The following is a 16,946-nucleotide window of genomic DNA, read 5'->3' on the forward strand; positions in this document are numbered from 1 at the left end:
AAGCTCATGCTTATGCTCATTCATGCTTATGCTTATGCTTATGCTTATGCTCATGCTTATGCTCCTTCTCTATTTCCGCATGAGCATAAGCATGAGTTTCCGCAAGTTTCCGCAAGCATAAGCATAAGCATAAGCATAAGCTCATGCTTATGCTCATGCATGAGCATGAGCTTATGCGCAAGTTTCCGCAAGAGCTTATCCGCAAGTTTCCGCAAGTGCTCCTTCTCTTTTTCCGCATAAGCTCCTTCTCTTTTTCCGCATGAGCATAAGCATGAGCTTATGCTTATGCTTATGCATGAGCATAAGCATAAGCTCATGCTTATGCTCATTCATGAGCATGAGCTTATGCGTAAGTTTCCGCAAGAGCTTATGCGGAAATAGAGAATGAGAGAAGCATATGCTTCTCTCATTCTCTTTTTCCGCATAAGCTCCTTCTCTTATTCCGCATGCAAGTTTCCACAAGTTTCCGCATGAGCTCCTTCTCTTATTCCGCATAAGCTCCTTCTCTTTTTTCGCATAAGCTCCTTCTCTATTTCCGCATGAGCATAAGCATGAGCTTATGCTTATTCATGAGCATGAGCTTATGCGGAAGTTTCCACAAGAGCTTATGCGGAAATAGAGAATGAGAGAAGCATATGCGGATCTCATTCTCTTTTTCCGCATAAGCTCTTTCTCTTTTTCCGCATAAGCTCTTTCTCTTTCTCTTTTGCGTGAGCATATGCGGAAATAGAGAATGAGAGAAGCTTATGCTTCTCTCCTCCTCTATTTTCGCATATGCGGAAACATGAGCATAAGCTCATGCTCACCCATGAGCATAAGCATAAGCTCATGCGGAAAAAGAGAAGGAGCTTATGCGGAAATAGAGAATGAGAGATGCTTCTCTCCTTCTCTTTTTCTGCATAAGCTCCTTCTCTTTTTCCGCATGAGCATAAGCATGCGGAAACTCATCCTTCTCATGCTTATGCTCATGCATGTGCATGAGCTTATGCTTAAGTTTCCGCATAAGCTCATGCTTATGCGTGAGCTTATGCGGAAATAGAGAAGGAGAGAAGCATAAGCTCATTCTCTATTTCTGCATAAGCTCATTCTCTATTTCCCACTCTATTTCCCCCTTCTCTCATTTCCCCCTTCTCTCATTCTCTATTTTCCCTCATCTCTTTCCCTTTCTCTCATTCTCTATTTCCTCATTCTCATTCTTTTCTTTCCTTTACATCTTCTTTCCCTCTTATCTTTCCCTCTTCTTTCCCTCTTTCCTTTCCCTCTTCTTTCCTTTCCCTCTTCTTTCTTCTTGCCTATGCCTATGCCTATGAGAATGCTCATGTTTGTTTATTTGTTTTCTATTTTCGTGTTTGTGTCTATGTTAGACATGGGATCATGTCGCTCATCGGACGAGTACGGACAGCCTCGCAGGAGGAGAGCTCACGATCTATATGCTCCAGAGGACTTTGATTCCTCTCAGGCGACTACCCCGAGGACTACCCCTGGTCCGACTCCTCTCGGTCCTAGCACTGTGACTACCCCTGGTCCGACCCCTCTTCCACGTAGCACTACGACTACCCCTCAGGGGACTCCTTTGCTAGCCGCGCATGGCTTTGTTGGGACTCCCGACGAGTTTGTAGCGCAGATGAGCGATGAGGAGGCAGCGAGATTCTTCTCTTTGCTCTCTCAGAGGACCTCCGCAATTCCTTCCCCTACACCGACGAGTGGACGTACAGCCCAGCCATCCCCTCGCGCCCCTTCGACCGCGGGATCATCACCTGCGCATGCCTCCCGCAAGGGAAGGAAGAGTAGGATGGGCGGCTCATGTTGTGCTGACTCAGGAGATGTAGACGAGTCAGCACACTCACGCTCCTTTAGGTCTCCACTTGGTCCGGAGACACAGTATCAGTCAGGTCCCTTTCCCTCTCCTACTCCCACAGCTACTCCTCGATCCGGAAGCGGTCGCGCAGCTTCCACTCCTTCAGACTCTGCTACCGTCAGTCCCCCTTACTCATCAGGGGATCTCTCCTATCAAATCACATCTGCCGGAGAGATAATAGAAGACAAAAAGGGCAAAGCAGTGATGGCCGCCATGAGGCGGTTGATGAGTCATCACTTCAAGAGCGGCATAAATATCGATTGGCGGTATCAAGATGGCCAAAAGAAGCAGGCGGTGATCGATGAGTTAAAACAAAGATTTCCTAATCCGCCAAATGTGGAGTTTAATAACAGTTATATGCTCGAGTGCATGGGTTTGGTCCTAAAGCATCGCAGATCAACCATGCATACTTCCATTACAAAGGGGTTGTCTAAACCCAGCTGGGCAGACAAAGCTGATTGGAAGTACTTCAAGAAGCAACATAGGGACCATCCTGAAATGTTCGAGGGTCAGAGGAGGGCTGCGAAGAGACGGCTGGATGTCGTAGGTACTTCGCACTTTGGTGCAGGTGGACGGTATGCGTTCGAGGCAACCGTGGTAAGTTTACTTCTTTCCATTTAATGTATTGTTCTATTTGTTTTACTTACATATTACATGCACTTTAGCTAACTCTAACTCTCGTAAATTGGATCCACAGCAAGCTGCGATGGGTCGTCTTCCTACGAATGCAGAGACGCGGCGTGCATTTCGGATAGGAACCAAGCCGTGGTTCATTGAGCAAGAGGCAATGGGAGCGACAGTCGATTGGGTTGAGGTGGCTGCTCGCACGGTATAAGTTTACTCCTGCTTGTAATCTCACTTTTTAATTTAAGTTCCAATCTAATTTTCGATTTATATGGTTCACTCTCAGGGTCAAAGCTCAAGCGTCCCATCATCAGAGACGAGCGATCAACAGGGGCAAGGATCGGATGCAGGTGCCGATGACGAAGGAGAAGACGCAGGTGTCGGGGACGAGGGAGAAGATGCAGGTGCCGAGGACCAGGGAACAGCCCAACAAGACGATTCGGATTCGGATTCGGATTAGTAGTGGTAGTAGCATTTTTCATATCCGCTCGTTAGAGCCATTTTGTATCGCCCTTTCACAGGGTAATTTTGTTTCAAACACAGTTGTATATGTATATGCATTTCTTCCTCATCGTTCACAAGAACAATTTTGTATCACCCTGCAAGCAAGGGAAATTTTGTTATAAAAAACTTTCTTTTGTAATTACAAAAAAAAAAAAAAGGTTAGTGGGGCTAAACAGGGCCAAAAGGAAGCCCTGTTTAGCCCCACTAACCATTTTTTTTACCTTCTGTTAATCGTCGCTATATAGCGACGTTTACCAGTGTCGCTATATAGCGACGATTAACAGAGTCGCTATATAGCGACGTTTTTATCGTCGCTATATAGCGACGTTTACATCGTCGCTATATAGCGACGATTAATAGTGTCGTTATATAGCGACGGTTTATAGCGACGCTCCTTTTCCGACGATTTTAATGACTTTTATAGCGACCTTTGCGCCCGTGAAAAAAAAAATTTTTAATGTAAAAAGCGTCGGTATTTCCGTCGGAAAATGGCCTATGCCTTGTAGTGAATCATTGGCAGTTTTGGCATCACCATTGTGTTTGAAGCAGGGCAAACCCCCAAAATGACTTTTGAATAACTAAATTTGGCCTCCTGGAGGAGTCAAAATGACCAAAATGGGTGCCTGATAGGAATGTACTTAAGAAAGCGATTTGGACACATGGCCTAGTGCCAACTGCCCAAAACACTTTCTTAGGCACATTCTTGTCAAGCGGTCTTTTTGGTCATTTTGACCCCTATGAGAGGCCAAATTTAGTGATTCAAAAGTCATTTTGGGGGTTTTTGCCTACTCTAAACACAATGTGATGCCAAAAAGACCAAATTTTGCACCAAAATAATAGACATTCATTGTTCCTTGGACATAGCATTTATGAAGTACCAAAAAACACACGAGCAAGAATTTCAAAATGTTATTTTATTTGTTTCATGATTTATATCTCTATTTGAATGCTCAACCATATTAAGTTATGCTTCTCACTCTAGAATTATTGAATTTTGAGCCAAGAAAATAAGAAATCATGTGATAAACTACTTTTTGACTTCCTTCATAAGTGCAATTCCCAGCATGATTTCCACATTTTCTATGAAATGTTTAACAAGGAGTTGGATTATTCAGATTTGGTTGATCAACCATGGAACTTCTGGATGAACAATGCAACATCTTTCAAAGGCTCATAGGGGAGGGAAGGGTTTGTATTGGAAATAAGTATTGCATCCACATCAAGGATCTACTGATAAATAGTAAGTTTAGGACTTCCATTCAAAAGAGATATGACCTTTTGCCAAAGCATGTTAAGGTAGAGTGCAACATGCACAATAAAAAGAGCAAACTTCTAGAGGAATATTTGGGGTATGTATTATACCTATACTATCACTAAGTTGATACTAAGGAAGGCTTGGAGATGCAAGAAGATGAGGAAGAAGAGAGGCCCAGAGATCAAGAACCAGAAGAGCAAGATAAAGAGAAACTCCAAGATGAGGGGGAAGTATCAAAGAAGGAGTATTAAGAGGAGGTGATATATGTAGTCAAGGAGAGAGATGAAGTTGTTGCACTTTACCTTGTGGCAATAAGGTCAAACACACTTAACGGGCTAGTAATTATCGGAGGCCTTGACTTTAAAAGTTGTAGCCATGCTGTGCCATTGCTTCCCACTTTCCAAATTGGAATATGGAGTCATGACATTCAAGCAATATTCGACTTGATGGAGGATTACATGTTGGCATTGATTGCCCAAGCCTGCCATATGGATTCTGAGATCATTGCGGAAGATGAACCTTTCCACGACATGGAAGACAACTTCAACTCACAGGAATGTCTATCCATGAGCTTTGAAGAAGCTAAAAAATGTATGGGAGACTATGACAGCAAGGATGAGACATTCATGAAGATTCAAAAGAGACTTTAAATTTGACAAGATCAAAAAAATGGAGGAGCAAAAAAGAGTACCAGAAGATATGATAGAGAGAATCATCTTCCTTTGGAAGGACAAGGATCTAGTGACAGATGAGCATATGAAGGTGATCTTTTGGTAACTCTACTCTCATTTTCATTTGAGGGATCTTGTCTTTTGATATCTTTGTTCTCATGTTGCCTTTAATGAAAGCTCATTTCGATTTGCTTTGTGTAGTTGTATGTTCAAGATGATTCCTTCCCTGTGAGGTTTGGTGGGAGTAAGGAGAGGGGTCTTGGCCACCTTGCCAACCTCACTCAATATATCAAGATGCTCTCTTCTACAAAACTATTAAATTATCATTAGCATTTATGCAAGGATGGTGAGTCAGCTGTTTGGTTCTTCAAAGCTTTGTCAAAGTTTTTGGGAGGTGATCAATTCAACAAGCGGAAGGACAATATCATTCTTGTCAAAAAATATTTGCTTACAATATTTTTGGTTACTATCCTAGCAAGATCTTCTCTAGGGTAGGATATTATCTTGCTTACACTTCCTATGCCCTTGCAAGTGTTATTATGAGCCCTTTGAACTTAGATGCTCATAGAAAACACCATCTTCTTTGATTTAGAGAGCTAGCTTTACTCCATGAAGCCATTCAATCTGAAGAAGACAATCCAATTCAACAATAAGAGAGGCAAAATCTTGCAATAGTGTAGCAACTTAATTTGAATCATATTCTATCAATGCAGTAGGTGTATTAAATTTCAAACCTTGCATCTTATAGACATTGATTTACTCTAGGGACTTAAGAGTACATGTATTGAATTTACAAATTTTACATAATATAGTCACTCCTTTGCTCTATTGAGTTGTACATTGCATTTTATTAAAAAGTTCCTAAGCTCTATCTGTCCACCTGTGGTTCACAAAAGTCTTTGAATGTCTCCATTCTTCATATCTTTGTGCAACTATTGAGTTCTCCAAGATTTGACTTTTGTGTGTTGCCTTTTTTCTTAGATTGCAACCTTTGTAGCATCCATTGATCGAGCCATTGGAAAAATTCTTTGTAGCATATGTTGATAGAACTATTGGAAAACTTCTTTGAGGCCATTCTCCTAATGTGCTCCTCCAAAATTTTGTGTATGTCAGAAAAATGCATTGTGTGCTATGTAATGAGACTTCTCCATTCCCTCAGTGGACCAAATTCTAGGGCATCCATAGTTTTTAACAAAATATGGAAGATGGTTGTAGATAATATGCTTCATTTACAATAAATAAGAAATCACATTGTGTTGTTAAGAGATAACATAAGGAAATTCTAGTAAGAAAAGAATGAAATTTTATTACCATGTAATGTGTTACATTGCAAGCTATGCAAGCTTCTATCATTGATTTTCCAAAAGTCTTCAGTTCCTCCTCCAATATGTGGGGATCATTCTTGGTCCAAGTTTGTTTGTCAAAAAGTATGAAAAACTTGTCTAAGGATTTGCATATTTCTATTTTAATAGTTCATGCGATTCTGTCTGCTTCATGAACTTTAACTGCATTGTGTACATGCCTCCAAACATCATACTAGACTCTTGAAACACAGCATGATTGTCCACTTAGTTTTCTTTTGCCTTATGGTTGTGATAAAAACCTTCTAGCCTTCACTCCACCAATAGATGGCTTGATGGGCACTTTCATTCCATTTTTTGATTTTGTCAAATCTCTTGTGATATGAACGTCTCCTCCATGGAGACCAATGTCCAATAATACTTTATCAATTTCTTGAAGTGCCTCCTTCCTATGCTTTTCAAGATGAAGCTTCCAAGAAAAACCAATGTATAAAAATACTAGCTTCTTAATTATTCAACATAAAGCATGTAATGTGCATATATGTACATTACACAAAGGGATATCAAGAAAGGCTTTGAAATTTGGATCAAACTTATCTCTGTTTGGTGCATTTTCTCCACCATTTAATATTTATGACATATGCTAGCTCCTTGTGGCATGGAGATTTTAAATTACCTCCTTTGCTTACATTGAACATACACTTGAGGGTCTTGAGGTCACCTACCATATGCCAATCAAGCTAGAAATCACCTTTGGCATCAACATGTAGATACCCTTCTTGACCTTGGTCTTTAATAATTGTAGGTATTTCTGTGCATTGGAATACCTAATCAAGAGTTTGCCATTGAAAATACAACTGAAGATTCAGACATTAATAATTACATTATTCTTCTAAAAACCACATTCAATCCAAGTGTGTGCTTACCTCAAATATGCTTAGCCACCAATATGTTTTTTTGATTCCACACTGAAGTGTTTTGAGTATGCTATTGTAAATAAGGGATCAAGAGCTTTGTTCATTAGAGTGCCCTTGGCAATTTCACATTTTGTCTAGCTTTATAACAAATTTTAGAAGCCCCTAGCACTCTTCAAATGTCATACCATAACACTCAATCATTCTCCTTTGCACGTGTTGAAGTTCGACAAAAATATTGTTAAAAGAGTTATGTAGAGTAGTCACCTTGTCACTTTTGTACACTCCTTCAATATTCATACAATTTCCAATAATATAATCAGATTCTACTTCTTGGTTGAGTAGGCCTCTTAACTTCCACGAATGTGTAGGCTTTGATAGGAGCATATGTTGTATCCTCTTATCTTTCAAGGTTGTTGATACTACATTGAAAATGGAGGTGTAACCTTTCTAGCTTATTTCACCCTCATCAAGTTCCCCTTGGATTACATTCACATCAATTTTGTTTGTATCTACAAACTATCGCACAACATTGCGTTTGATTGTTTTAAAATTTTCTCCTCTAGCATACTTTTCGCAATTGTAGTTGATAATAAACCTTTCATTTGTTTAAGGAGGGGTATTAGGTAAACATTTTCTTTTTGAGGCTCAAGAATTTTCTTAAGCACCAAAAAAAGAAAATTTCTAAGCTCAACTGCTATTATCATCAAGTAATCATTGTCTATGTGTTGCATTCAAAATTGAAAAGGCAAAAGAAGACTTACCTTGCTTCCTAAACTCTATGCTTGCATCCTTCGCTACTGCCACCTTTCAAACTTGCAAGGTTACAAAATTTTCCATTTCTAAGTCTATCTCCTAAAGGTGTGGCTTTTCTTCTGCTTTCCATAACATCTTCTTTGTCATCATGTGTTCTCAGCTTTTTGCTAGTTGTCGCAATTCCATTGCCATCTCTAGTTGGTAAAATCCTTTGTATGTTTTCATGGCCGTAGATTGAGATTTGACATATCCAAGTAGGCCCTTATTGCCATCGCCAACAACCTTCAGTAGTGTTGTTAGATTGGAAAATATAGGAGTAAAGTTTCAGACATTTTGGGTAAATGGTTCCATCACACCATAAATTGATATTATGTAAGCCTTCTATCCTCATGTTCTCTCTTTTCATTGCACCTACTTGTGGACCCTTCTATTGTCTTTGCATAGGTGCATATTCTTCTTCTAAATCAATATGGAGGTGGTAAAATCTCTTCTTGTTGGATTGTTCTTTAATGGCTTGGTCTCATGTTGCAATTTTTTTAACCAAAGTTGTCCCATTGCTTCATAGCCTAGTCAACTTTTATAAAAACAAAGTGTTAGCAATGGAGTTACCGTGATAAATCCATGCTAATCTTTTGTAGGGATGTTCTTTTTAAAAAAAAAAGATTCTTAAAGGTTAGTTATGAGTTTTTGACTACAGAATCTTGTGGCCTATATAAGTCAACAATGAGAAGTCCATATTTACTGCGATAAGTCCATGTTTATCTTTCATGTAGAGGTTTAAAATTTTGAAAATCAAAGGTTCTTGAATGTTAATTATGGGATTTTGTGAATGTTAATTATGGGATTTTGTCACAAAAATCTACTTCTGACATGAGTCAAGACTAGGCAAAACCTACTTTAAAGAGATAATATGATAGGAGCATTTAATGCTAGTTCATTTTTGTAGATTTTGGAGCAAAGAAAAATGGGAAAATAGGAAATTCCTTACCGGGCCCCAAAATGTGTTCCCTTTTTTCATAATGGATGACTTCCATTCCACTCAGCCAACTCCAAAGGGGAATACCCCTTGGGGACTCCTTTGCTTGGAGCCCATGCCTTTGTCAGGAATCTTGATGAGTTTGTCGCATCCATGAGCGATGCGGAGGTAGGGAGATATTGCTCTTCTCTCCTCAAATGGAGGATCTCCACTCTTCCTTCTCCTGCACCCCTTGGGGTTAGATCAGGGCTATCGACGGCTGTTCCTACTAGACAATTGTTCCCCATTTCCCCTTGTGAAGGACCATCACTCAAGCGTTAGCATCATGGGTCCAAAAAGAGTAGGAAGGGTTGAGGATGCCATGGTGGCATGATGGAACAATGTAGACAAGTTTGCATTCTCCCAATGCTCCAAGTCTCCCCTTGGTCATAAGACATAGTTCCAATCTAGTCCCTTGCCCACCCCTATCACAAGCTATAGCATGCCCCACACCCCTCGCTCCACTACCATCATAGAAGCCTCAATTTCCCAACCCTCTTGGGTATGAGTTTGAGCAAAATTCCATGCTCATGCATATGAGAGAGCTCCTAAGGTCTCGTAGATATGAGTTGAGAGAAGCTACTAAGTTGGATAAGGACAAGCTAGGGTGGGCAAACTCAAAAGATTGGAAGAAAGAAAAGAAGGACTTCAAGGAGAATCCAGATGCATTTGCAACTCAACTGAGGGTGGTGAGGAGACTTCTAGAGACCGTAGGTGCTTCCCACCTCAGGTTTGGTGGCAGACTAGCCAAAGAGGCATGGGTGGTAAGTATACGTTTATCTTCTATTGAATATCAAATATGTTCAATCATTCAAATGTTTTGTCATTCATATCTAATTCACATGAATCTGTGATGGGTAGGCCTCCAAATGACGACAAGTATAGAAAGGCATACAGAATTGGATCCAAGCCTTAGTTTAAGGAGATGGAGCAAGAAGGACATGAAATTGATTGGCAACAGGTGGCAGAGCATCATGTGAGTATACCCTCATCCTCATCATTTTCATTTGAGTATCATTGTTGTCTTACAATTGATGCTCTTATCTTACTTTCTAACTTGTTTCGTTCTTGGGGAGGCAACTTCGATCCATCCGACGATCCAGACTTGGAGACTGGATCTCAAGTAGAAGAGGAGAGGCTTGTAGGCTTGGAGGAGGGCAAGGGATCAAGAGAGCCCACAGACAAGGAGGGCGAGGAGGACAAGGAGAGTTGGGTGGAGGAGCAGTAGTAGGATAGGACGAGGAGAGTTGGGTGGAGGAGTAGTAGTAGTAGGATATGACATTTTGTTGTATTTCAGCACTTTTGCCATTTTGTAGCACAATACTTTGGCATATTTTCCATTTTATAGACCTCTTTTCTAACATGATTTTGTAGACCTCTTTTGTAACATTTTTACATGATTCTAATGAACAAAATAATTGTGGGACTAGATGGGGCTGAAACAAGCCTCATCCTGTCCCATTTTTTTAAAAAAAATTATAAAAGCGCCAATATATGCTGATGCTACAGCATCGGCATCTATCGATGCTAATACCAACACTTATATTGACACTGAGAACACTCAGTTTTATCAATGCCCACACCGACGATGATATCGAGTCATTCTTTGTGATGCGCACACTGACGGACACTCAAACACAAGTTTGTAGTTATCACTGACTTAGGGGAGAACGAGGAAGATGATCCATAATTTCTATTGCAGTGTACCAAAAACCCAAGAAGAAGGTTGATGGAGCATTTAAGGATCATTAGAGAACAAGCTATGAGAAGTGGGATGTAGTAATTGGAGCTATCTATTAAAAAAATCCAAGAGAGGCCATAATTACAATATGTTACATAAGAGTCTACAAACATTTGTGAACTCTCATCTAGTAAGAGATATTGAGCTCTAGTTGCAAGCTTTGCCTAGATTGAACAAGAGTAAGAGTATCTTCAAAATGGATTTCGACATGCATTAGCATATCATGGGTGTCTTGGGATAGTGGACAACTAAGACAATACAAGAAAATGCATTCTCATTATGTGGATTAACTAACGAAAATGTATTCTAGTTATCCTGGAAAAATGAAAAATTTATTCACCGCCAGTTTGTAATTAGTAAATACCAACCTTATAAAACATTCGGACTGGTGATCATAAATCTTGAACGAATGAATTGTATGCCATTCATCAGTTGTAATAATTGAAGGAAACCACCACCCTAGTGGCAGTTAATCGTAGGTAACCTATCATGTGCAACCAACCACCATGCTGGTTGTTGCGATCCTAAAATAGGTTGTATAAATGCAATTGTTGATATGGCTCTTGAGGGGTCCCCTTTAGGAGCAAGGGCCATATCGACATACCACTAGAGATATATTATGGCATGTCGATATGGCCCTTGCCCCTAAAGGGAACCCCTCAAGGACCCATATATTGTATGCAACCAAACATAGTCCTGGTGAGCACTTATCTTGTACTACCACTGGGTTGGTTGCAATCCTAAAATAGCTTTTATAAAGGAAACTTGTGAGACCACTTATCCGATAGTACCACTGTGCTAGTTGTGATCCTAAAACATCTTGTTTGTATAAGGAAAGATTGTCAAAAATCTTGTTTGTATAAAGGAAACATGTATTCTAATGGCTATAAACATTTAACAACTCTGGGAATAATTAAAGAGGGGTTTCATTAATAATTAAACACACACATCTTATACCTTGAAGTCTTTTAGCTATAGCCAGTCACTTGGAGGTCTTTTGATGTACTCTTGGGTGAGATTTGAATTTGGGGTGGACATGCACTCTTGCCAAAACATTTCCTAGCATGATGATGTTACACTAGTATAATAATGAGATGCAATATATCATTGTGAACACCACAGAGCTCAACACATAGTAGCTCTACCCTGCTTTACACAGTGTAGTCTCTAGCCTGACTACATCGTGCATCTTTGCACTACTTTGCATAGTGTAGTTTGTGGCCCCACCATCTATCATCATGCAACCTTTTGCCATAGCTTTGCCACCTATCATTGGGTAGCATACCCATGCAGATCATGAAAATTCAAGGTTGTCTTGGAGCGACCACCATGTTGGTTCTTGGCATAATAATGAGATGCAATCTACCACAGAGCTCAACACATGGCAGCTCTACCTTGCTTCATGCAGCTTAGTCTCTACCCTGACTACATCGTGTAGCTCTTCCCAACTTCACGTAGCGCCTGACCACCTGTCATCACCCAGCATTTTGCCATAGCTTTTCCACCTGTCACCCGATAGCGTGCCCATGTAGATCATGAAAATCCTAGGTATGCTTGGAGCAACCACCACATTGGTTCTTAAAGCTATGGAGTTACTAATTTTACTTATTACAGAAGGAGATCTATGATGACCACCACATTGGCAAACAGAAGGAGATCTATGACAACCACCATGCTAGTTCTTGGAGTTATATACTAGTGCATTGAGGAAAATGTATTCCCTTGTGTAACCAAGGAAAATGCAATTCTCAACATGGCCCTTAAGGGATCGCGTTTAGGGGCAAGGCCTGGTATTTTAGTCCCCTGACTGCAATAAATTCTAAATGAGGGAAAAAGTATTCTGAGCCACCATAGTGTCTAGAGGCCTGGCGGTGACATCCAAATAATCAATACAATTCAGCAAGTAAAAATTGAGCAAAAGAGATTACATCTACATCCAATAATAGGATATATAAAAATTAACAAAAATTTATACTGAGAGCCTCATGGAGCAAAAATTGAACAAAAGATCTTACATTTATAAAACTCAGCAATTGCTGAGAGCCTTAGAGGCCAAAAGATTACATCTAGCGAGTATAACCACTCGGCCATTGCTAAGTGGTTTATATAAAAATTAACAAAACTTTATACTGAGAGCCTCATGGAGCAAAAATTAAACAAAAGAGATTACATTTGTAAAAACTCAGCAATCGCTAAGAGACTTAGAGGCCAAAAGATTCTATCCAGTGAGCCAAAAGATCATTGAGAGCCTTAGAGGACAAAATATTACATCGGGGGGTGCATCATTAACAAATCCTAGATATCACATGCATTCCAGGGGTATTTAAAAAAGTCCTCAACTAAATTTTTTACCCAATAAAAACACCCCTCTTTACTTATGAACTAATGGATTTTTTTCTAAAGTTGAATAAAAAACCCCCTCCTATTATTGAAACCTATTAAATTTTTTCCAAAAGTGGAATTAAAATACCCCTCCTTTTGAATGCATGTGGTAGACTTAAATTTTCAAAGGTGAACCCCCCTAGAATATTACATCCAAACATTGTTGAATGGTTATGAGCCTCATTGAGAAAGAGGATATTTGTATAAATTAGTATTGCCAATTGTTGATAGCAAGAGGATATTTGTACAACTCAATATTGCAGCCATCCTAGTTTACAACATTCGAATTTTTTGGGGAGCCGATGGAGGAAATGATGGAGAGGCAAAAAATCATGCACATTGCACAAATGCAAGACTCTGGATACACCCCTCCCAACAAGATGAGAGAACTCTACTATGAAAATCCTTAACCCTTCATCAACGTCTCAAGGGAACCCATAGAGCATAGCCATTAACAAATCCTATATATCACATGCGTTCAAGGGGTATTTAAAAAACCCCTCAACTAAAATTTTTACCCAATAAAAACACCCCTCTTTACTTATGAACTAATGGATTTTTTTCTAAATTTAAATAAAAAACCCCCTCCTATTATTGAAACCTACTAATTTCTTTCTAAAAGTGGAATTAAAATAGCCCTCCTTTTGAATGCGCATGGTAGACTAAAATTTTTAGAGGTGAACCCCCCAAGAATATTACATCCAAACATTGTGGAATGGTTATGAGCCTCATTGAGAAAGAGAATATTTGTACAAATCAGTATTATTGATTGTTGATAGCAAGACGATATTTGTACAACTCAATATTGCAACCATCCTAGCTTATTGAATTCGAATTTTTTAGGGAGCCAATGGAGGAAATGATGGAGAGGCAAAAAATTGTGCACATTGCACAAATGCAGGACTCCGAATACAGCCCCCAACAAGATGAGAGAACTCTGCTATGAAAATCATTAGCCCTTCATCAACGTCTCCAAGGAACCCATAGAGCATAGCCATTAACAAATCCTATATAAACCATGCGTTCAAGGGGTATTTAAAAAACCCCTCAACTAAAATGTTTACCCAATAAAAACACCCCTCTTTACTTATGAACTAACGGGTTTTTTTCTAAATTTGAATAAAAAACCCCCTCCTATTATTGAAACCTACTAATTTTTTTCTAAAAGTGGAATTAAAATACCCCTCCTTTTGAATGCGTGTGGTAGACTAAAATTTTCAGAGGTGAACCTCGCGAGAATATTACATCCAAACATTGTGGAATGGCTATGAGCCTCGTTGAGAAAGAGGATATTTGTACAAATCAGTATTGCTGATTGTTGATACTAAGACGATATTTGTACAACTCAATATTGCAGCCATCCTAGCTTACTGAATTCAAATTTTTTGGGGAGTCGATGGAGGAAATGATGAAGAGGCAAAAAATTATGCGCATTCCACAAATGCAGGACTCCGAATACACCCCCCCCAACAAGATGAGAGAACTCTGCTATGAAAATCCTTAGCCCTTCATTAACATCTCGAGGGAACCCATAGAGCATAGCCGTATAGAGGCCACAGGTGTGCATGCCATTCAAGGTTGTAACATGCAGATATGGGGGAAATCGATTGAGGGAACAAAGAGATTATACAAGAGCAAGTATGAGTGGTTTATATAAAAATTAACAACAGTTTATACTAAGAGCCCCATGGAGCAAAAATTGAATAAAATAGATTACATTTATAAAATTGAACAAAATAAATTACATTTACATTTGTACAGTTTTGTTTCTTTGTCCTATTATGTGACATTATTTCGTATTTTCTCTATTTTTCCAATGTTACATTGACCCTCTTGTGATTGGTGGAGAGGGATTTTTCATTTTGGTCAAAAGGCCCCAAAATGAGTTCCCTTCTTTCCTAATGTGGACGATAGAATGCTCTCTCCTCCTATGAGGAGTCCCATGATCACCAAGACTCTTCTCTCTAGACATGTGACATGACGACATGGCTAATTTTATGGGATTGGACAAACACAAACACAAACGATAAAAAAAACCCAAAGAGAAAAGAGGGAATAAGAAGACAGGAATAAGTAGGAAGAAAAGGAAGAAGAGAAGGAGGAGAAAAGAAGAGGAGAAGGAGCAAAAAAAAGATCGAAAAGAAGAAAGAAAGAGGAGAGAGAAGAACAAGAGGAAAAGAATAAGAGGATAAGAAGAGGGAGAATAGAAAATATGGGAAGAAAAAGAGGATAAGAAGAGGGAGAAGATGGAGAAAGAAAGAAAAGGAAGAAGGAAGAAAAAAGCAGAAAAGAGGAGGAGAAGAGGAATAAGAAGGAGCTGAATAAGAAGAGGAGAAGAAAAAGAGTAGGAAGAGAAAGAAGTAGGGGAATAAGAACAGAAGGAAGAGCAATGAGAAGAGGAGAAGAGGAATAAGAAGGAGATGAATAAGAAGAGGAGAAGAAGAAAGAGTAGGAAGAGAAAGAAGTAGAGAAAATAAGAAGAGTAGGAAGAGCAATAAGAAGAGGAGAGTGAGAAAGAAAGAAAGAAAGGAATGATAAGGAGATGAGATTAGTGAAGAGGAGAAGAGGAAAGATTAGGAAGAGAAAGAAGTAGAGGATGAGAAGAAGAAAGAAAGAAGTGAAAGAAAGGAAGAACAAAGAATTACAAAAGAGAGATAAAAGAGAGGGAATAAAGTACGAGAAAGAAGAATAAGAGAGGAGTAAAAGAATAGAGTAAGAGAGGAATAAAAGAATAATAGAAGCTTAAAAAGTAGAAGAACAAATAAGAGAGGAGTAAGAGACAGAGAAGAGGGAGAATAGAAAGAGAAGAGAGGAATAAAAGAGAGAAGGTGAAAAGAGAAGAAGAAATTGAAAGAGAGGAAGAGAGGAGAAAAGGGGTAAGGGTTCCTATGCCCATCACAACCTAGGGCATCAACTCAATATGTAATATGTTACTACCCTAGTCCAAAATCTAGGGTATTGGGGGACAAGGTCCATAAATAATATACATGGATTTCCTTCAAAATTTTCAAATATGCAAGGGAAAAATATGAAAATTTCATGTCCCCCCTCCCACAAAATATAAGGTATATACCTTGAAAAATATGCAAGATTTTAAGATTTGTACATATTTTTCATAATATGTGAGGCCCAAGGGAAGGGGTCTTTTGGATGAGGGGGGGTCAAACAAAAAATACACTAAAATATGAAAACCCATCTCCTTTCAAATGAATGTAACTTTTTCATGTGCTATTCAAATTTCAATATGTAAAGATATCTTTGAAGCTCTTTTAGTGTACAACACAGCTATGCTAATTTGAATAATATCTGCGCATGGCATATTGTTAAATTCATCTCATACTCAAGATTTTAATAGGCTTTCTTACTAAAGGGAGTTGGTGCCCCAGCCACTACAGCTAGCGCTTAAGGTGCTAGCTGCAAGCCAATGTATGCACAAAAAGGAAAACACGAGAGAGAGGAAGCACATACCACAAATGATCCCGCATAGGGTTTAAGGTTGTCTACCCTACAAAAGAGATGAAACATACCATTTTTTAAAAAACTAGTTAGTGAAAGGAGGAGTTTAGAGCAGCAATACGCCAAAGGAATAGAGAGGAGACAAGGAGAAGCCAAAAATGTTGAGAGTTCACACTCAACATCATGTGATCACGTGTGCATAGCACCATCATGTGATCATATGTGCATAGCACTAACCCAATAGAGTGCTATAAAGGAAAGGGTTGGATCCCCTAATCTAAATGGGTTTGTATATATTCCACATTTTCAACTAAATCTAGTGTACAGTTAGTCATTTTGTGGTGTGCTCTCTAGTTGTGCCCTGTCTCCTCATCTCCACTCTTCTCCTCTCCCCTCTTCATATTTTGTCATGGTATCAGAGCTCCCTTGCCTTCCGCTAAGACACTGCGATCCGTATGCGAGAGTATGA

This window comes from Dipteris shenzhenensis, chromosome 19 (assembly GCF_047967505.1).
Source record: "Dipteris shenzhenensis isolate YYH24624 ecotype China chromosome 19, Dip_SZ_1.0, whole genome shotgun sequence".
NCBI classification, from domain to species: Eukaryota; Viridiplantae; Streptophyta; class Polypodiopsida; order Gleicheniales; family Dipteridaceae; genus Dipteris; species Dipteris shenzhenensis.